The sequence below is a fragment of the Melospiza georgiana genome, chromosome 3 (assembly GCF_028018845.1).
Source record: "Melospiza georgiana isolate bMelGeo1 chromosome 3, bMelGeo1.pri, whole genome shotgun sequence".
NCBI classification, from domain to species: Eukaryota; Metazoa; Chordata; class Aves; order Passeriformes; family Passerellidae; genus Melospiza; species Melospiza georgiana.
Window position 1 is genome coordinate 57,021,941 of NC_080432.1, and position 21,598 is coordinate 57,043,538.

A 21,598-nucleotide genomic window follows, 5' to 3' on the forward strand; every position below is an offset into this window, starting at 1 on the left:
TTAAAGGATGGTCTAAGTTCATTGTGTGTCCAGTGTTAGGTGCTGTTATTATTCCTAATATAATATCCAATATATGCAAGTCATGTAATGAAAGTCTTCATTTTCTGCAATTACTTATCAAGAGATTTCTGCAAACACTTTTTTTTTTAATTAATATCTCTCTCCCCTACCCATGGCTGACTTCTGTGTCAGTCTCTGAGTAAGCTAAGTAAGCTTTTCTTTTCTAAACTGAGGACCAGAGCAGAGCCTTGAATAGCCGAGTAAAAAGTCCTGCAGTATTTTCCTGGCACTACGCCCTTGACATCAAAGGCCAAGCTCTGATCCCAGTTAAACTTGAGCTGTTATGTTTATTTCCGGGAGGAAGCGCAGTCATAACCAAAGGCAGCACTTTGTCTTCAGCACACCTTGTCTTCACAGCGAGCCAAACCCGCAGAGCCTGAGCCCTGAGTGCCCTGAGTGCCTCCAGGAGAGGCTGAGGATGCTCGGGCTGCTTGAAGGACTGCATCTCCCTGAGCACTCCCTCAGCTCTGCTCTGCTCTGCTCATTTTGGCCTGAGAGGTGCCTGGGACAGATGGGATGACTCAGCCATCAAGATGTCCCATGTCAGAGAGCTTCCCTGATACGTGGAAGGATGTGAACAACCTTTTCCCCTTCTGTTACACAGTGGGGCTCATAGACTTTTAATGAAGTAGCTCAGAAAAGTAAACAGTAAGAAGTACACATTTCTCAGCTCCCAGCTGCGCGGCAGCAAGGTGGAAACTTACTACAAGAAAAATGTAAGAAACCAGGTTACTCAGGAAATGCTCTACCTCAGATGACTGGGGTTAAGATATTTTACTGCGTAGCCATCATTACAGCGTCTTCATCTTTTAAATAATGTGGGGGCCGCAGATAATGGATATGACCATTCACTGCAGGTTCTAGGGCAGGATCCAGAAGTTCTAAAGGCATTTTCCTAAGTGTCATGTTTCCCGAGCTTTAGTCTTCAGGTTGTATTCGTTCGCAGCAAATACAGAGATAAGAGGAATATGGAGGTTACAGAAAGCTACAGCTCAATCTAAAACCAGCAACAAATGCTAGCCTAAAAGCAAACACCTTTTCATTTCATTGGTTTTAAGTATTTTTCTTCCCAGCTGCTCTCAGATAATGTTTTAAATACCGCTGAATTCTGGGGTGAGCTGTTGTGGTTTGCCAAATCCCTGGGGTTAAAAACCCAGAGCACTGTACTCATTGCTGCAGTAAATTGATACAGTTGGTAGTTTCATGTCTTTTATTAATTAAATGAGGGCTGAATTGAAGAGCAGGTGCCAGCCCTGCAGCCTGTTTGGGATGCAGGGGGACATCATTAGCAGTAGGCTTGCCCAAGCTTCATGAAGTGTGTGTGTTTGTGTGTCTGACAAGCAGACCGAACAGGGTTAACTTAGAGAGGTTTTTCTGGGTGTCAGGAAAGATGTGTGCTTTTGGAGATGCAGCTGTGGCTCCCAGCTTTGCTGCAGATTTGTTCTGTGGTTTGGAGCAAGTCACTGCAGCCCTCTGATTTCCTTGTGCTCCCTGCTGTTTTGGAGGAGCCAGTCCTTCAGGGAGGGGGCAGGATTCCTCCTTGCCATGTTTACAGTGTCTGCCTCAGCATGTCCCCTGTCTCCACTGAGCCCTTTTGGTGGTGCTGCACCAAGAGTTACTGTGAAATTATTTACTGTTCACCTGCTTGCTCCATTACAGCTGAGGTGTCACATGTGTATATGTCAGTAAACCTGAGCATTACAGTCCAGCCTCCCCTCCTCATTATTCCTTTTTTTCCATGTTATATATGTGTGCAGATATATAAAGAGATGCACAGGGACTCTGCAGCTCCAAATGAGGCATCATCATCCTCAGGAAAGCTTGCAGTCCAGGCATGTTTGGACACATTAGGGAGATATTTCAAAGACTTCTGGGTAGTTAAAAGAAGACAATTCTGACCTAGAACTGTAAAGAAACTGGCATAATCACTTTCTACTTCTTTTATCCTTTACTTTCATCTATATTTTACATCTTATCTGAGCTCTCTGGCAAGAATTTGGAACAAGATAAATTAAAAGGCAGTAGTGGGAAAAGGTGGAAATATGATATCTAAGTCACCTTAGCAGTGAAGTAGAAAAGGAAGGTGTTCTCAGATCTTGCCTACACAGGCTGCTAAAATCCACAGGTACCTAATGTTTTTGGCAGCAAACCTCCCCCAAGACACCTGCCCATCCACCTAAGCAGCACTGGGCTGCTCAGCCTCCCCTACCCCTGGCACAGGCACTGCTTTCACACTGCCCCTTCCTGAGGGCACCAGAGGCAGCATGTGTGCTTTGGGTACATCCCTGCACAGTCAGAGGGCATGAAAAAACAGCAACCACCAGGAAAAATACAAAAAAGGGGGATCATAAAATGTAGTAACAGTGAATAGATGTATAGTCCCTTCTGCACAGACTATATGGTTTATTACAGTTTTTAAGTTCATGTTGAATTATACCAGTATGTATGCTATGCTGTAAATACATGAATTTTTATGTTTTGTAGTCTCACAGAACATACCTGTCATGGACATAAACCAGTTTTTAGTTGGTTTATGAGAGAAAACCAGACTGTTTTCCCCTTTTTATAGCATGTGTATAATAGTATTAAATTTGCCACCAAAATTTTGTAGCGACACATTGAATGTTAGAACAGGTTTATTCAGTTTTTTATCAGATTTTGAGTATTAAGCCACAATGTGACGTGTTAAGGACTCATGATTGAACCATATTGCATGATAAGGAACTTGCTGGTTTAGCTGAAGTAGACTATCAGCGTGTCCACACCGTGGGGAGAGAGTCACTCTTCACAGCAAACCAGAACTCATGCATTCACTTCCAACTGCTCTACACTCCCTGATCAGCTCCATTAAATGCTGCCAGGGTTGTGCCCAGGTGTAGACTGCTCAGGGAGAACTTCTCCCATGGTTGCCACCAAGGATATTGTGGCACAGGACTGCATGCATGGAAGTGATGCAGAGAGCTCTGGAAGGCCATGGAAGAGCATGCCAGCATCACTCTCCTACTTCTTGTGCAAGTGCTCAGTAGCTTAAAATAAAATTACTGTAACTAAATTATTATTCATTTCAACCATTGTCCAGTCCAGAAATAACACATGTAATGATTTGTGCGCCTAATGCATCATTTAAGAGTACTTCATACTTTTTGCTTCCAAACTGCTTTATAAAATGACACATTTAATCTGATGAGCTATCCTCCATCATGCCTACATTATTAATTTATGACGTAACATAAATTAAAAGCACTAGGGATTAAAACTCCCTGGCTACATGAAAGATTAAATTAAAATCTCTGCAAGATATTGCTTAGCTTTCTGTATGTCTAGGCAGAAAACATGCCTTTTATAAAGATTCACCCTCTGTGTTCCAGCTGGGAGGAATAACAGAGGGGTTTGTTCACATTTTAGAAAAATACCTCCGAAAGATTGTTTATTTTGATGGTATAGTCCTATCTAATGACTTTTTTGAGAAGGAAAGGACTTTCAAGAATGCTTTGCTGGATTATTTATTTATTTATAATTTAGATCTTGACATTTTATTTCATAAAGATTTAGGATTAAAGAAAACACCAGAAGTTAGAACCTAAATCTCTTCTGAAACCTTGAATGCACCTGATGTGTGGGTGAATGAAAGAATCATCACAGTGCAGCCCCTGCACTGATCTGCAACCACATTTGAACATGTTTTAGAATGTTCTTTATAAAAACATTCTAAAACATGTTCAAATATTCAGAGTTTTGTCTCTGTATTGCCCCCAAATTATCTGCCACTAATCCTTCAGAATTCAAAGATTTTTCTTTGAAAATACAGAAAAGGTTACAGGTAACACTGAAGTATTGCTGTGTCTTTGAATCAAAATACTGATGCAACAATGGTTGAGGATGAGCGTAGTAGATCTCACTTACTCTTATATACCAACATATTGAGTTCATAAAAGTCACTTTTGATCTATATGCCCATGGGCTCAGAATTGAGATGTGGTTCTTCAGGGGCCACAGAGTTTCAGTGCCATAGCTTCACTTGAGGTCCAGGAGAATGTGGGCCAGTTTCTAAATGTGTTTCCCAGGTATTTCTGCTGTGATGGAAAAGATGAGACTCTAGCCATCACCCGCAGCAGTACAAGGAGCTGAGTCCCTTAGTTTGATCCTGACTCACATGAAGTGCAATTCCCTGCTCCATGGGTACTGCCTCCTTTTCTGCAGCAGGCACAGAACCCACTGCTAACCAAACCCCTGGCCATGAGCAAGCTCAAAGGGGAAAGAAGGTCAGAGCCATTTGGCATGACTGGATGCTGTTTTACTATCGATTTTTCAGTGGTTTGTGTTCGTGAGTCTCTCTTTCCCAGCAACATTAAAATGTTGCAGTGTGGTTAACTTTTGGCATCCTGCTGATTTATATTACTACTTAGATGGAAGCTTCGCCACCAGAGCAGACAGCATTAAGAGAATCATAAATAAGCTGTGGAGGCATCAAGACATGACAAATGCAAGTGTTTTTAGCAAATGTCACCCAATGAAGCATGTTTTCTTTCAAAAAACTTCAGCTTATAAACGCTAGTTGTCTAATTCAGAACATCCTTAAAATAATACCTATTTACTTTGTGCTTCTCAAAATAAAATCACTTTACATTTCAAGTTCACATTAGCTTCTTGGAGAAAATAAAAATAATAATAAAAACCAACCAAGAAACAAAATAAACAATTGAAATTAAAAGATAAAGTATCTGATTCTTACCCGAGTTTGACAGAGACCAGTTAGGAGTAACTCCAGATTAAATCAGTTTGATGTCTACAGCAAGAGCTCAGTTTGATGTCTACAGTCATGTCACCTTTGTGCTTGGTATCAAAACAATTAATTAAAAGAAGATGTGGATATTGTACAAGAGGTTTATGATACTTGTAGTCATCTTTATCTCTCCTACAGATATCTGAGAGGTGCTGGAGGTGTTGTGTTATTGATGGAGCACTGTATCACTTCTCTGACTGTTTCCAGTGAATATGCACTTCTCAGTGAATATGCCCTATGCTAGAGGTCCTGGCTGAAGACAAGGGCAAATTGTACAAAGAGAAAGCAGCGGTAGCAGTGAAGCCTTCTGCTGGAGCAGCATGGCGTTTGTGGTAGTGGTGGTGCTGGTGGATGTGTGTCCAGTGTCCAGCCTTCTGTCCATAGGGTATCTAGCTTGGTCGTGGAGCATCCATTTGGGCTTAGCTCAGCTGAAGCCCAAGCCACAGAGCTCAGGGTGATGCTGTTGTTAACTTCTGTTGCCACTTCCCGATGAAACCTGCAGTAGCTGCTTTTCTTGCCTTTTGAAGAGGAAAGTGTGTCCCCATGGGAGGTGGGATTGGTGTGCTGTCACCCCACAGGGGTTCTGGAGGTGGCTTCTTGCTGCTGCCTTGACATAATACACCTGTGCTGTACCATGGCCAGGTGATTGCATGAGTCGTGGTTTCAGCTGCTTCTTTGGGCAGACTTGTGTTCTTAGGTCATGGTCTCTTGGTCTTTATGCCCCCTGAAAAATTTTCTCAGCCAGCTCTCAAAAATATGCTCTGCAGGCTGCCTGTTCCTGAGAAAATAACAGCTCCTGAGTTTTTCTAGAGGAGCCTCATGTTCACACAAGACTCTTCTGAAGACAGTACCAAGGGTTGGATTAGGGAGGAAATGTGACACAGCTGGCTTCTCAGTGTCACACTGCATATTCCAGCACTGCCAGCTTGGAGCTGAATGTCTGCTTTACCCACAGAACTCAGAGGAGAAAAAAACCTACAGAAGCACAAATGTGAGGTGTGTAAGGTAAACAGCAGGAAAGGGTGAGGAGAAAGAAAAAGGCTGTGGTCAAACTGGCAGCTAGTGGGAGCCCTCCACCAGCCCAGATTTAGGTACCTAACTAGAATTCAGATGCTGCTCCTCTTGATGTCTTCCATTGAAAAGCTTGAAGAACTGCTCCTGGACCATGGGGAAGGTGATAGTTTTTCTCTCCTTCAAGTGCATGGTATGGAGCTTGGTACCTGCATCAGGCTCTTGATGTGAGTGGCTGCCAGAAAGCCACAAAATTAATGGCCCAGTCCTATCTTCTCTGGAGGTAGCTCTCACAATGGTAAGCCTGCATGGTGAGGAACATAAAGTGGCATTTATATGCTTACCTCCCTTTCTAAACTTCCTGGAAATACCTTTGAGAGATTTCTTTTAAAGTTCTGTTTGACTAATTTGCTAATTCCTTCTATTCAGGTAGCTAACACTGTCTCTGAAAACTCATGTTTTAGCTTTTGTGAGAAAATGATCATGGCTCCTTCTTTAGGACACCAATCCTTTCTAATTTAACCTCACAGATTCTACTTGGAGTTTTCATTTGTTTTTCAGACCATGATGTTCTGAAAAGAGCTAAACATTTGTGTCCTGTGAAAAGCTTTCCCTTAATCTGAAGAGCCTTAATCTCTTCAGAATCACCTCTTCTGGGCTTTTGGACTTCAGTGAAGTACTTATTGGGAATAAAAATTGGCTACTGCCTGATCAGGACAGACCCACATTCTTTAATCTTGAGCCTGGTTTGCAAAATCATTCCAAGGATGATTGAATTAAGTAATGTCCTGTAATTTTGTCTTGTTGTTCCATTACTTTTGTCTCCTCTGCTGTGGCTTGAACAGATGCTTCAAAATAATTCTATTATCTGCCTCCTATGAGGTAACAGTGCTCGAGGCAAGGACTAGAAGGAGAAATAATTGTTCTTGTTACCTGCAGACAGGGCATGTGCTATGAAACGATGTATTTATGTAATGGCTTTTGCTTGGGAAAAAATGCTGTGTCTTGCAGCACCAAATGCTCTCTCTGGTCAGTAGTTAAACTGCATTTCATTATCACTGCCTGTGGTAAGTTAAGCAAGCTGCTAAGCTCCCACACTGCTAGGGCTTTTCTCAGGAGAGCTCAAGAGCAAATCTGCCTCTGCTGGTCCCACCCAAGATGATCTGACCTCTCTGCACTCTCTGAGACCTTGGGACAAAAGCAAGCCAGGATGAAGGGACCTCAGGTCACCTCCTCCCTCTCCTGCCTCCAGGCATGACCTGCACGCACAGACAGAAAAGCAGAAAAATATATTTTATGGCTGGCAAAGGAAAAAAAAAGGACTGGAAAAAGAGCATAAGATCGTGTTTACTGCATAGAGGAAGAAGTAGAAAGCTGAGGTGAGCATGGATTTGCTGTTTTTCCAATCATCATACATGGGAGATGGTTTCACAGGTGGCCTTTTTGCAGAATGTTGTTTACCTTAGTCACCACACCAAGTACCCTGACCCCCAGTGCACAAACTCATTAAACGGGGACTGTCCTAGATAGATTCTCCACAATGTTTACAGCAGCAACAAAAATAACTACAAAACCCAAGAAGGAGTGATAAGGAATTCTGCTTTTGTTTTTTCCAGCCCTGATCTGTGTCAAAATACCTTGAAGGCATCTACCTTTAAAGCTGCTTTAAATAAGGAAAGTGCATGTATGGCAACAGACTTTGTAGCTATAATTAACAGCTCTCAATAAAGACAGATGATACAGTGAGAAGTGTTGGAGGCTGACAATACTACAGAAGTGGAAAAAACCTATTTGTCCAGCTGCCTAGTGGTTATGGACTGTGTCCAGATTTCCCAGGATTGTTTGTGTTAGCATGAAAAGGCAGCCTCATATAAATGCACATGTACCTGGCTGAGGATCCTGTTCAGCCCAGGTCTCCAGGAGCTGGCCACCCTTGCTTGCTAGACAAAGCTGTAAGTGGTAAAAAGGGACAAATAGCAAAAGGTGGAGGCTGGCAGCAACGGAGATATATGAACAGGGCATCATAAACTGAAAAACTCTACACCTACATAATGTTTTTTGTGAACATCATAAGGGCTTTTGGAGGGAAATAATGTTAAGGTATGAGCTGAAGGGCAGACAGGTATGTGTTCACACACTCATGTATGAGCATTTTTTGTTTTACAATGCTAAAATAGCTTTCCGAATAGTAGCTTTTTGCCAGAGAATCTGATTCAAACATGGGGAAGGCAAAAAACATACGGTTTTATTACCTTGTTCACCTGCTTTGGGTGACAGTGAAGACTGCTTCTCTTCGTCCTGGCTGTAGAAAAGGAAAAAACCTTCCTGTTGGTTTGTTTGCCAGTCCTTGGGGTCAGGGCTACAACTCAGCGAGTTTAAAGAAAAGAGCCTCATTTACTTTATGGCTTCATGATCCCTGCCATATCATTTGGGTCTCTTGGCTAAGCAAGCCTACACAAAGTCTCCTGTGGCTGCCTCATCTGTTCCCTGTTCTTCATATCTCTGACTGAGATATGAGCTGACTGAGCTCTTCCCCACCTAGGGCTGGTATTGGCTGCTTTTGGTTTGTTAATTTATAAATTGTGTCCCTTCTCCTTGGAGCTGGGAGCTGTTTGTTCATTTACTGAAGCTGTTCATTTCACAAGCAGTTAGAGACTGCTGCAATGTTCCCTTCATATCTTCAAAACCCTTCCCATGCCTGAGTCAAACATTCAGATTCCCACTGGGGGAGTGGGCCTCTGGAAGCCTGATGTGAAGGATGGCATCCCCCATCTCTTCCAGCATCCTCAGCTGCTAAGCCTCAGGGATCTCAAGTCCCTTCAAGCACCTGAGTGCCCCTTCAGTGACAGAGTATTATTAACCTTCATCTAGTACATTGCTAAGCTGAGGCACCTTGGATGGTATGAATCCAGGTCCATTTGCTAGAGAAGGACTCTATGTCTTTTCCCTCTGCATCATCTGGCATTTGGCCTTGCATTGCATCTGAAAAAATGTTCTGCTTCACCAAAATACTGCATTTTTTTAACATTATTCTCTTCACTCCATCTATTATAGAGGCTAGCCAGGCCAAGTGAAAATTTTATTTTGCCTTTTCTGCCCTGGAACTGCATCTTTCTTCACTAGTCTGGGTTATTATACCTTCAGCTGGAGTACATATAGATTTCCAAGTACAGAAAGATAATTCTTCCAATATGAAAACCTCCTATTCAATAGGACACTAGAAAATAGCAGGAATCTCACCTCTGCTTTCAGTACCTCTGAAGAGTGACTGGAAGAAAAATGAAACCATAGCTCTGTAATGTTGTCTGTAATGGTATTTTTTCCATCTAACAAGTGGTGGTCTTGTTAGACCATCTCACCATGATCCCTGAACATCAGTTCATAAAATCATGGTGTAATTCCAGCTGCTGGGGACCTGGGGAGGCAGCTCTAGTCCAACCTGCTCACTGCAGAGCCACATCAGATCTGTCTTTTAATTTTGTCAGTGGTTAGTAGTCTGTTGACATTGAATGAGGCATAACTGTTATTAAATTTAGGTGTGCTTTATTGCATCTTTTATTTTGCTGTCCCTAGGATATCCCAAAATTACACATACCAGAACATACTGCAGTGAATGTTCCCATTCTGCTTCTGCTTGCCCATTTTTGCCAGAGGCTTCTTAAATGTTTTTCTGTCCTCAGGCAAAGAGATGTTGATTCAAACAAGGAGCATTTGATTTATTTTTTATTAACCTTGAAATTTAAAAAGAAGTTGTATTAAGCCACTAAAATGAGAATTTAGCTTATTTTTAATAATCAAATAAATGTTCATCTAGCATTTTCAGTTTTAATGAAGTTCTCTATATTAAATGTGATGGGTGCAGGCAGCACTTGACCCTATCTAGAATAATTCCACTGAGTCCCATAACAGAATGCTAATTTTGTCACAGAATGGCAGAGATCTTAAAGATCATCCAGTTCCAACTCCCCCACCATGGGCAGGGACACCTCCTACTAGACCAGATTGCTCAAATCCCCATCCAGCCTGACCTTAAACACTTCCAGGGATGCGGCATCACAGCTTCTCTGGACACCCTGTTCTAGTGCCTCACCACCCTCACAGCAACTAATTTCTTCCAAATTTCTATCAGAAAGTGTCTGGCTGGGTGAATATTAAAAAATATCAAGTTAATAACTATTTAGATGTATTTCATCTCACAGAGGGGAACTCAGGTTTTTACCAGCCTGAAATTCACCTCCACATTACTTTTTTTTTAAGTGTCTTTTGATTCTGGAGAAGTGAAATAGAAAAACTTAGTGTTGAAAAATAGTGTGCCAGAAGAGGATATAGTGACATACAGACACATGATCAGCCCCTGTCTGATAATATGTATGCAGTCCTGCCCTTGCTCATGACATTTTTAACAATTAAGGCCAACCATCTGAAAGTCTTACAGCATTTAACAAAGAGCTCTATTGATTTCACAGGTTTTCCAGAGAATTTACAAAACCATGGTCTTCCGTAGTTCCAGACAGATTCTGCCATAATTTTCTGCTTTATCAAGTTCCATGTGTATTTTTTTAGCAGAGTTGTTGTATCTGTAAGACAGATAACTGTATGGGGGTATGATGAAGATCAGCTAAACCATGGATTGAGGAAGGTGAGGAAAGAGCTAAGTGGCATTAAGCAGAATAAGGAGGATAATTGAAACAAGGAATGTGGTTTCAGTGTGCAAGCGAGCTGTCAGCAGTCTGAAAAACAAGAAGAACCTTAAAGAGTGGTTAGTGCATGCTTGGGAATCAGAGATGGTGGGCCAGATGTTGTGTGTTGTGGAAGCAGAATGCATGAGCTCTGCTGAAATGTAACATTTGCATGAGTGATAGTACTTACAGCTGCTCTATGAGCTAAGAGGGCTCAATAAATCCTGTGGGATTTCAGTTTGCTTCTCATTGCATTGCTCATGTATAGGGTGCTGTGGCTGGCTGCTGGCTCTTAGTATGGGATATACCAGGTTTGGCTTGGTTTGGCTCAGCAGCCATCCAAGTTATAGAGGTCCAAATAAGTCACTCAGAACCACCTAGGGGAAGATATAATCATACCACCAAGAATTATTTCATGTGTTAATGGGTTTGTTTATTAAAAAGAATGAATGTGCAACTAAAATTTGCCAAACTGCTAAAGATATCTTCTTGCAGTCTTTTCAAAAGTAAGCAGTGAATTGGCTTTATTTTCAGGTGAACAAGAGTGATAATGAGGAAATTTCTCTTGAAAATTGTGCCAGTTATACGTATAGTTAATAGTGAACTTTACTTTTGGCTGGCAAGTTGCAAACTAACTTGTCTGCTGCTTTATATTTCTTGAGCTTTGCTTTGTTTTAAGGATTAAAACAAAACAAAACAAAAAACAGCTGGCTTCCCGGATGTGTTTGCTGCAAGAAACCAGACACAAGTGCTTTCGAGAAACTGGAGACAAGTGTGTTTCCTCCATAGCAATTGTGCTAAAAACAAACTGTTCTCTTTGTCAGTGTGGCCTCAGACACTTTCCACTATTATGCTGCTGGTATCTGGAGTCTCAAAAAGCTTTTTTCTAGCTCAGAACAGTAAATAACCACAGGTTTTGGGGACATGTAGAAACATCTCATTAGGGATATCTGAGAGATGACAAAGTCTTGTTATCAATCTCATGTCGTGATCTGAGTGTGCAACAACAAATTATCCTTCCTTAAGCAACTCAGTACCAAAAGCTACAGATAGGTTTGGCTTCAAGAAAAGCTCAGCTGTTACAAGCCTTTGGGCTAACAGCCATGACCATGCAGTTCTTCCACATGAAGCATGCTGATGGCATCTACTAGATGTTGTGCAGCTGACAGGAAAAAGATGCAATAGTTCATTAGTTTTTTCATTCCCTTTAATTCAGACATTTTCAAAAGGAATGGCACTGAAAGCTTTGTAGTACTGAAGGTGCATAATAATTGCATCAAAATTGCCCATCTGCGGCTAAAGCAAGATAATTGCCTAGGCGTGTTCACATTTGCAGAAGAGATTTTGAATAATAAATGTTTATAAAGCCCTTCTGTCATCATGTTATCGAATCCTCACCCGTGAGCCAAACTCTCAGTTCATTTATACTCTTTTCAAACCAAAAATATCTCATGTTGGCACAGCTCTGGTGAAGACGAGAATCTGGACTAGTGTAAGTTACCTGAAACTGTCTTCCAGCTCCCCAGCAACATTTAGGAACCAAATGAAAAGAGAATAATCAGCAAACCCTGGTGATTCCCTGCTAGTGTTATTTTCTGTATCTTTAATAATTAATTGGACTAATTACTAAAATTTGGGAGTGCCAGTTCTGATGTCCAGTGATGCTGAATGGCATTCCTTCCTGAGGAGCAAAGCTTGTCAAAGGATCAGAGGCACAAAAAGGCTCAGACATGTGTCCCATCCTGCAAACAGCCCTAAACATCTGTGTGTGGCTTCCAGCAGACATTTCCTCCTCCTCAGGAGCCTCTCTTCTCTGCCAGAGGTAGGGTGTAAGCAGATCCATCCCCACAAGCACAGACAGGCTGAAGATGCAGCGGCACTGGCAGCAGCAGGTGAGATGCAAGCCATCTTAATTTGGCTTCTCATGGCTGATCTAACCTGCTCCAGCAGATAAGCTCCTTAGCACACACTCAGCTCACCCAAGCCTTTGAACACAGTCCCTCCATGCTCAACAAAGTGCAGACAGCTGAAAGACATGTCCTGGTTTAAGTGCATGCTTACCTGGTCAATCCCTCCTCCACTGGGACTCTGTTTATAGCTGCCTCCTTGTTCTGATGTTCTCCCCTTTTCTGGCAATTAGAGATGTAAATAGCACGGACCAGAGAAGATTTTTTAATGCAGCTTGTTTCTTCTTCAAGAATGAATTAATTGATTTTTCCATTAGACTTGGTACAAATCACACTGGTGTGCCCCTAGTCCTCGGTGTGCCTGAGTGATTCCCGATAGCTGTGTCACAGTCTTCACAACACATCTCATGCCTCTCCCTGCTCACACTGAGCTGTTCATTCCAGACCCCCACTGCACAACAAACAAGAGCAGGTGATTTGCAGTGAGAGGGAAAATGTGTCCAGCTGAATGCCATGTTCACCTGCTTTCTGCCACTGCATGCCACTGGTCTTTCTGCTTGAACAGGAACTGTCTTTCCTGCTGTGGGATCCCTTCAACAAAATAGCCACCTGCCTCCCCCATGACCAGCCAGCTGTGCAGCTCTTCAGCTCATCCTTGGTATTGTAGTGAGATTTCAGCAGGCTGTACCTCCTGGGTAACCCCGGCATGGCCATGGCAAAGCTGACCAGCTCTCCAGCACTGGGAAGGTAGCCAGGTACCCTAGGAGATAACCAAGCTGGTGGCCCCAGCTACTTGGAGCCCTGTTCATCTCACAGTGCTTTGCCCACCTGCCATAGTGAGATGCTTTAGATCCCTTCCCTGCAATAGCAGGGGCCTGCCAGAGGAGCAGCACCTCGCTTCTAGGGATCCAGCAGAGATTAAGGTAGCAAAACAGGCATTGCCTCTGCCAGGTTTCTGAACAGATAGCTGAAACCACATTGCTACTTTTGTCACTCTTCCCGGGAAACAATCTGTAAAGAAAGTCAGACTAAAATTAGTAACAACATGAACTAGTGTTCAGTACATTTTTCTGTCTCTTGAGGGCTTAAGCTTATTGAGTAACCTCCCTTTCTCTCAGTTTCATCACAGCGCATTAAGTTTTGAGAAGGGCTGAGTTCAAACGCTGAAGCTCTTTATTCAAGTTGTGTAGGTGCAGTATTGATAGAGCCAAATTTAGCAGATTCCCTTGTGCACATTTACAGTAAAATGAGCCAGATTTTGTGTTAGGTACCTTGGGGGGAGAGGGGGAAGGGAATGACAGATAAGGATATCGCAGGGCACTGTGACTCTGAATGACTCTGTTACTGAGATTTAGTGAGGCGTCAGGATATTTTGGGTAGCATTTTTGAGGTTCTGCTGCTGGGTTTTCCATTCTTGCTGAAGGCTGTGGTGGAACTGTAAAGATTCAGTTGGAAGGAGTGGTAAGCCAATTGAAGAAGCTGTTGGAAATGTCTCCTTGTGGTGCTGTACATATGTGTGTGTTATAGAAGTGTGTATATAGGCACCATTTGATATCAGATACACACTGAGCCCCTTTGTCCTGCAAGAACAGGGATTTCCTAGGGGGGTATCAAGCTTGTTTATTTTTGAAAGTCTTCATAGAACATCCTGCAGATCAGGAGCTCTCCTGTAAACTTCAAACTGTTGAAAGGAAAGTGAAGCCACAGATTTTGGGCTTTCTAGCTCTAGGATCGATGTTGGGTCATGCTCTCAAATGGGTGGAAAAACTCCCTTGGGCAACAAGTATCTTGCCCTGGGGGTCTGGATAGAAAAGCACAGTTTTCCTCCAGGATCAGGCCCGAATTTGTTTGCTGAGGGAGCTGGCACCTCCCTTCCTGCAGCAGGAAGAATGTTGCTCCTTCTCAAGCATCTGTCTGCAAAGCACTGCCTGGTGCTGCACTCAAAGCCCCTTCCTCCCTGCCTGCAGGCAGGGCTGAAGCCCCAGGAAGAGGACAAGGCACCCCCAGCACCCACCTGCCTACAAACCTTCCCAAAGAGAAAACTGTCCTTCAGCAAAGTTTTTTGACTCTCTCCTGGACTGAAATCCCACCGTGGCTGATGCCCTGTGTGAGAGACACTGTACTTAACCTTCCTACATCTATTTTAAGATCCAAATTGATCGCCCATAATTCCTTTTGAAGTTTATGGGTAGTGACAATCTTCAGCCCACTGGAAAAGTCAGTGCATTAGTACCTGAATATGAATTGATGTTTTTAATTTGGTGTGATCCTCCCAGGATTTCAGTGTGAAGGTGGCGTAATCAAGTAATTTCTTGCAGTTTGCTCATTTGTGCGATCTGTGGGTTATTTGTCAAATTATTTTTGTATTATCTTGATGAGAAATTTAATCAATCTCACCAACACCAAATTGTTTGTGTGTTGGTGTACTTTTTAGGATGATTTATGCATACATTAAGTGTGATTGCGAGCCATTTCCTAACACACGTAAACCTCAATTGTCAAAGATCTCCAGGGATGCTCGAAGTTTCAATATCAGCCTCACATAAAATGCAATTATGCCATTCTGGCAGTGAACATGAGTAAAAATGGACATGGGAAGTTACTAAAATAATAGCTTATTTGTTATTTCACAAATCACAATCCCTCCTAAGAATTCATTGACCACATATCCTCAACTTGGTACATTCGTCCTTGTTACATATGCTATTGATAATGAAAAGACTAAATATATTTTTACTGAACAAGCATAGCAGTAAAATAAAATTCATATCAAAGAGCAAGCATTATAGATAGATTAGTCTTTTACTATGTAATTTGAAGATATTATTCCATGGTTTTTTTTCGGACAGTTGACATTGTTTGCTTCCATCTCCTGTATAATCTTGAAGCTGCCTGCTCATCCTCTCTCACATGCTGGGATTATTTTAGTTTATGGCTCAGCCCACCTACCAACTATTTCAGCTCCTGGGATGCAGTGAGCTAATTAATGCATCCGTCATCTTACATGTTCTTCAGATGCCACGAGCAATAAGGAGACTCAGCCTTAAGCTTTGATCTCTCACTTTTCTCCCAGGCTCAGGGCTCTGTGGCTTAACTCAAGGCATACACATTTTCATTGCTGAACACTTCATTCATGTATTTTTGTTCTCTATTTATTGACTTCTAATTCCCTTCCTCTCCTAGCCACATGCTATATTAAATCTCCATTATCTAAGCCCATGTCTGCTTTTCCTAGCTCACACAGTCATGCAAGTGTCACTGTTGCTTAATATTTGTATGAAATTAGCAACCAGGAAATCCTGATCTGGACCAGCTTGTGCTAGGGTGCTTTTTCAGCAGGGAAAAAACCACAGCACCTGTGCCACAGAGTTTGCCATCAAGGCTGAGGCAAACTGCTGAAACCTGCCATTTTCCATTGAACTGGTGAGGTGAGGGCTGACTTCCTGGGACCTGACTTTGGTCCCACAGTACCTGCCAAGGAAAGGCCATGTCCAGGGAAGGGCAGCAAAGCTGGGGAAGAGTCTGGAGCACGAGTCTCATAAGGAGCAGCTGAGGGAGCTGGGGTCATTTAGCCTGGAGAAAAGGAGGTTTGGGGCGGACCTTATCACTCTCTACAAGTACCTGAAAGGTTGTAGTGAGGTGACATCAGTCTCTTCTCCCAGCCAACAAGTGACAGAAGGAAATGAAATGGCCTCAAGTTGTGCCAGAGGAGGTTTAGATTGGGTATTAGGAAAAATTTCTTCATGGAAAGGGTTCCAATGTCAAACATTAGAACAGGCTGCCCAGAGAAGTGGTGGAGTCACCATTCCTGGAAGTATTAAAAAATACGTGGCTGTGACCCTTGAGGATGTGGTTTATTTGTGAACATGGCAATGGTGCTAAGTTGATGGTTGGACTTGGTAACCTTAGAGGCCTTTTTTGACCTTAGTGATTCTATGATTCTTTGCCTCTAAGGCTGGACAGAAGGACAGGGACATCAAGGAGGTGCTTTTCTCATCTCTTCATGGACCTCACCATGAACATAAGGAATACAACATGTGACGCAGTAGCACAACCTGGCAGGTGAACAGGAAGGGAAATAGTTACAAACATCCTTGTAGATGCAAATAACCCCAGGATTTTCAAAAGGCCCAGTTCCTCTTCTGCCTGAGATCTGCTTTCTGCCAACATAGTGCCTCAATCTCCCCCAGTTCATGTCAGAATGTGACAAAGGGTGTCCAGATCTCACTAATGACAGTGACAGCGGAAGCCCTATGTGAGAAGCAGGCAAATGACAAATCTCACTGCAAAGCTCCCCCAAAAAGCTTGCAACACTGAGCTCAGTCTGGCTGGGCTGGCTTAACCAGAAGTAGTTTTTGAAATAAAAGGTTGAAAGAAATCTCAGAGTTTTAGAAAGATGTAAACATGTTTTTCCAGATAAAGCCAACAAGTTATTTGATTAAATTAATCTATGTCTGAACTTAAACTGAGGTAAGTGCTTACAGGGTATGTAGGCTGTGATAAATCCCCAGCAGTAATTCTGTTAAATTTTTCAACACCCCCTGCTATGCATGTGTAAGGATTCACAGGCACACTGAAACAGGCTTGTGCTTGTCTCCTCTGCTTTTAACCACTCTCAGAACAGCCCTGTGCCTCCTCCTCTCATGCTTTCTGCTATAAACCCAACCATTTTCATTTCCCAGGCAATCCAGTGTACGTGGCTGCAATTGCACTAACCATAACTGCAACCAAAGGGTATCTGATCCAAATTATGTAGCACGTTCTGATGTTGGCCTCTGGAGCCACAGATCTGGGAGAGGGCCAGAAAAGCCATTTTACAATTACAGTCTGTCACAGACCTTAAAAATTTGTTATTAAAATGAACACAGAGCAGGCACACCCACAGGGCAGGCATTAATCATGGCTAGATAAGGTCCAATTCTCTCTTAGGTGGCAAGCTGCAAGGTTTCAGCAGGAGCTGGCTCCTGCTGCAAGGACACCCTGTGCTTCCTTCCCTCATAGTGCTTTTACCCTGTAATAGCAGGGAGAAGATTTTTCACTGCTCTCTGTGCAGCTGCTCTGGAAATAGTGTGATGCTGGAAGCAAGGATCACAAGGTCATTTTCTAAAATGAAGGAAGGAATAAGCATGTCACAGGAGTAGAAGGTAGAAGACAAATGAGCCCGGTAATTTCGTATCTGGCAAATGCTTGGCTCTCCTCACTGCAGCTCAGCTCTCAGAACCAACAAGCAGGAGAGAGGCCCTTCCAGTCTCGCTCAGAAAATCACAGACCCTGTTCTCCTTCTACCTATGAAATCCAAGAAGATGCCATGAACTGCAGCTGTGTGTCCCAAAGCTATTTCATTTTAGCCAAAAGTGAGTGCTATAAGAATGGATATGCTGCATGCTTCACTGATGTGGATTAGAAGGAGCTTTACTCCTCTAGTTATAAATAGTCAAAAAACAGAAATTACTTTTGTGACTTCAAATCAGTTTGTAGTACATGAGGGTCTTCTCTAATATTCTTACATTTTATTTTAGAAATCTTCTGTCCTAAAATGAAGATGTTCATCCATGCTACAGTCAATCCCATGGTATCTGAGCATCTAAATCTAAGAAAACTCTTTAACAGGCTCTATTCCAGACATTTTATTAAAGCCATTACCAGGGGCACATCAAAATGTAATAGCACAGAAGCAGATAACAGCCAGAACATTTCCAGCATGAAACGCATGATCTATTCCGATTAAGGGAAATCCATGTTAAAAGTTGTCATTTCCATTTGACACTTTCAAATGTCACAGTCATATTTCTGAGACAAATCCAGATACCATGTTTCTGAGTCACCTCAAGTTTACTGTCATCAGTCAGTCTCTGCCACTTGAAAGCAAAGGCTGTCTTTGCAAATCTTCCAGGAGCTCTTGCTAGACAGTGTACCTACTGCACCCTGAATAATCTGTATTCTTCCTCTATCTGCTCTGCTAATTCCCAACAGGTAATGATACTGTTTTCTCTCCAGAAATGTAGTCTTAGTGAATCCCAATCGCCCTGCACCATCACAACATGCAGTGTATTCTTAGAGGGTGGCAAAGTCCTGGCTGATCTGTGCAGATAATCAGGAGCTCACAACAGTGACTCATAAAGGCAATAGAGAAGTACTTTGGCTCTATACTTACACCTGAGTGGCTCAGACTGCTTTAACTAATGCAACTTTAATTCATTTTCAGCTCCTGAACTGCTGGGAGCTACACTTGTGTTACAAGCTGAGTGAAGGTACATGGCTAATGCATCCAAGGTGGGTTAAGCAGGAGAGCAGGAAGAGAAAGACAAGAAAGTGGCAGCTTGTCCTGGGGGACAGGTTTCTTCATGTGTGCCATGTCCCTGGTGCCTCTGCCATCAGCAGCTGGACACAGGCTGGTAATTCTTGTGGGGTCCAGGTCCAGGACAGGGTTTGGCTGACACAGGCTGGTAATTCTTGTGGGGTCCAGGTCCATCTCTTCAGAGGCACCTCTGAGTGAATGCCTCACTGACACAGATTGACCAGAGAAGGGAGGGACAGTTGATGCTGTATTAGTCTTTCAGTAATTTTGTTCCCAAAAAGACAAGTATGGCATTTGGACCAGCAGATGGATTTTCCAGTTTATTACCTCAGGAGTTCTGCATCGTGTGCCAAAAAGTTCCTATGTTATTACCATTACAAATAAGGGCTCCTTTCTGGTTTTCAGCCTTTCACAAAGTAAATGGGTATGTTCAGCAATGACAGGGCTGAGATCCTCGTTTGTGGGTTCCCAGCCAAGATCAGGATGGTGCTAGCCATCATATGCTAGCAAGGCACGAGCTCACTCCTCCTCAGGGCAGTTTGCAAAGTGCTTCTCTGAACAGAACTGTTTTCTTTGCACTGAGGTTCACACAAAGCAGAGCCAAAAGAAACCATTTAGAGGGCAATAAAAAATATAAAACAAAAAGAGCAAGTACATAAAAAATGTCACTAGGAAGGAGAGCAGTGTGTGCTGTAGCAGCCTTATCCAAACCACACTGACATTCCCCCCACACATGCAGGGCAATGACAAGATGCAACTGCTTTGTATTTCCTTACTTCTGTGGAACCAGACTCTGGCCAAAGACTTTTGGTGCTTTACAACCTCTGATCATGTAAGAGGAAAACCTTAAATATATAAAATATTTCATATAAATAATATAACATTTTAAAACACACAGATACGCACTCTGAAGCATTGTATCTGTGGAAGGCTTCAGACTCTAAACAAATTTCTGCATAGCTTCTGAAGAACAGCTGTGTATTCCATCCAAACACATAAATAATAATGGTTAGCATCCTATTCAGAGAGACTTTCCTGGCTTCCAGCAATTTTTTAGTCACAAGCCCCATTTAACTCCATCATCTCTAATTCAAGTCTTTTGTTTTTAAATATGGCAAATCTAAAACTACCTTAAGTATCCCCCACCATGGTTCTCATTTCTGTTTTTTTCAGGGACTTCAAATAGATCTCATTTTCTTATAACCTCTAAGCAGTGTAATCACCTCAGTGCCATAATCCTTTTGCTTACTTGTAGAATGAATTAATTTTTATCTGATCTCTCTCTTTTATTTCTTCTCTGTTCTTTTTAATATCACCCTTGCTTTACTCCATTCTGAATGAAGCAATTGAAGGCTAATAGCCCCATTAGGTATTTATGTTACTATTTTCAGTCTAAGGAGGATGTTGGCTGTAAAGTCCAGAGTGGGACATTGACAGCAGCTGGAAGAAAAGTCAGCACCAAAGGTGGCTGCTCTAATAGCCAGCAGTGGAGGCACAAGGTGACCCACACATGTGCCACTCCACACTTCTAGTAGAAACCAGGGAGGTAGATAAAGCTACACCACTCAGGCTGCTGGCTTGAGTAGAGGAGGAAGGGCAAGGGTTACCCACTTCCACAACTCTGAAAAGTCAAGAGCTTTTCACCTGGGGTGTCTGGGGAGTTTCAAGGAGCTGATGGAAGGAGCTGGAAATTTTCTGAGCTGCAAAAGTAGGCACAAATCATGTTCCTAGAATTGTGCTGCAGTAGCTCAGCTTCCTCTCTGGAGAGAGAATCTATCACAAAACTCAGTACTCTGCTCACTTCTTTGGAGTGTACAAAGGAGAAAAGTTCACAGCCTGCAGATTTATGGATCAGGAAGCTGATTCAGCTTCTGAACCATGTGGCCCATCAATCCATAAGCATAAAAAGAGCTTGAGAGAATTATGAAGATGCCGACATCTCAGAGTGCAAGAAGATTGAAAGACAACTGTATCTTGTATTTATCCTGTAGACCTTCCTCTCATGCTCAGAAAGAAAATGAAGGTGATGCTCTGTACACTTGTGTCTTGAGAAGAGCCTTCAGAGAATATTTTGTTTTTATATAGGATCCGCATATAATACTGCATGTAATTTTACAGATTCTTTTACAACTCTGAAAAGTAGGGAGGAGAAAATTCCTTGGAGACAAGGCTTCTGAACTGGCATGTGCATGATCAGGTTTATTGTTTCTTTTTAATATTTCCTCTGCAGGTCTTATTATGAAGATAACTATAAGGCTATGGAGTGTAAAATTGCCCTCCCTCTCTTGAAGAAAGTCCCTTCTTGTCTGTGAAGCTTGGGTCAGCAGTGCGTTTTATGCAGTCACAGAGAAGTGTTGTTAAGGGATAATATAAAGGGTCACTATTAGGCTTTGCTTTCTAGGATGCATTCTGAAATTTTAAAAGAAATCTTGTCCTAAATGGATGACAGGTAAAATCCAGGAGCATACAGAGGTGAAAAATGAGAATAAAACCTCCTTTCAAGGACAATACAATCTGGGCTATTTTTTGTTATCATTTTCTGCTGATTTTTTTCACTTCCATTATTTTCCACTATAGACCTAATTGATATTTATTAGGAATTAAAAAAAAAACAAATTACACTTAAATTGTTCAAATCAAAAAATTTCAAAACTTATTTTAGAATTTTTGTAAGTTTTTTTGTTAACCTGTACCCTTCTTCAGAAGCTTCTGATTCAGTGAATGGGCATTTTATTTCACTGCAAATGGAATAAAAATAAACATGTACAACTTTTCAACCAACATTTGTAGAACAATATTGTAGAGGAGATGTTACCCTCAAAAATCCAAACCACACAACTTCCTGCAGCTCTTCACTGGA

The 21,598-nt window shown here is 42.2% G+C and overlaps 1 protein-coding gene across 2 annotated transcripts in view; it reads left to right on the plus strand.

Moving 5' to 3' along the window:
• Positions 1-21,598, plus strand: part of SLC35F3 (solute carrier family 35 member F3) — a 162,095-nt gene that overhangs the window by 116,998 nt on the left and 23,499 nt on the right. The window lies entirely within an intron of this gene.